We start from the raw sequence: 1,631 nt of genomic DNA on the forward strand, positions 1-1,631 counted from the left end.
CTTGGCCATGAAGTCTTGGTATCGTGCCAACCTTTGTTTGGCTGTTGCTCTAACTTCATCCACTAGGTCCAGTTGTAGGTGCATGGCCATCATCATTCCTATTTTCATCATGAGTCTCCACTCTGAAGCTTATGAGTCCAATCTCAGCAAGGATAACAGCTTCGCTCCCGTATGCTAGCCGAAAGGGTGTTTCCCTTGTAGGTGTTCTTGCTGTAGTCCGATATGCCCATAGTACACTTGGCAGCTCATCTAGCCATATACCCTTTGCCCCCTTGAGCTGAGTCTTGATGATTTTGAGCAAGAATTGGTTTGTGACCTTAACTTGTCCGTTGGCCTGAAGGTGGGCGGGTGAGGAGTAATGGTTCCTGGTTCCCAATTGTGAGCAAAAATCCATAAATGACTCATTGTTGAACTATTTTCCGTTGTCCAAGACTAAGACTCTAGGGATTCTGTACCTGTAGATAATGTTTCTCCAGACAAAGCTTCGTACGTTTTTCTCCATGATGGTGGCTAGTGCCTTAGTTTCCACCCATTTGGTAAAGTAGTCTATACCGACCACCAGGAACTTAAGTTGCCTTATTGCAGTTGGGAATAGGCCCATGATGTCCAGTCCCCACTGAGCAAAATGCCACAAGGCCGTCATCAAAGTGAGCTCTTCTATTGGCTATCTAATGATGTTGCTGAACCTTTGACATTTGTCACAAGCTTTAACATAAGCCTGGGCATCCTTCTGCATGGCAGGCTAGTAGTATCCTGCTCGGATCAGCTTGTGTACTAACAACCGTGATCTCGAATGGTTCCTGCAGACTCCTTCGTGAACTTCCCTCATGACGTAATCTGCTTCCTCGGTGGCTAGGCATCTCAGGTACGGTCAGGAGAATCCTCTTTTATACAGAATGTCTTTTATTAGGACGAATCGTGCCGCTGGACCTTCAATTTCCTTACGGCTTCTTTACCGTCGGGTAGTGTGCCGTCTCTCAAAAACGAGACTATTGGTGTGGTCCAGTTGCCTTCTAAAACTATTTCCTGCACAACCATGCCATCTATCACGGGCAAAAGTTGAACAAAAGAAGGTACCTTACTAGAGATGAGCATGTGTTCTACTAATGCAGCTTTGGCAAGACAGTCTGCTTGCTCATTCTCTTCCCTTGGGATTCGGACAAACTTGGCCTAATGGTCATCCTCTACCCGCTTCCTTACTCGCTCCAAGCACTTCTTCATCCAGTCGCCTTTGCACTCATAGTGACCGTTCACCTGGCTCATGACTACCTAAGAGTCGTAATAAACAATCACACTTGTGGCCCCTGCTACTTTATCAAGGTCAAGCCCTGCCACTAAGGCCTCGTACTCCACCTCATTGTTAGTTGTAGGGAAGTTGAGACAAACCATGCACTTGATCTTGTCCCCTTCTAGAGAGTGGATCACTATTCCTGCACTGCCAACCTGCCTGTTGGATGATCTTTCCTTATGGATACTCCATTGAGGATGCTCCTCTACGCCCTAGCCTTCCATATTGGTGAATTTCACCAATGAAGTCAGCAACTACCTGTCCCTTCACTACAGTGTGCGGGTGATATTGTATGTCGAATTTGCTCAACTCGATCGCCCATAGCGTCATCCATCCGGCGGCT

Source organism: Quercus lobata, chromosome 11, assembly GCF_001633185.2.
Source record: "Quercus lobata isolate SW786 chromosome 11, ValleyOak3.0 Primary Assembly, whole genome shotgun sequence".
NCBI lineage: Eukaryota > Viridiplantae > Streptophyta > Magnoliopsida > Fagales > Fagaceae > Quercus > Quercus lobata.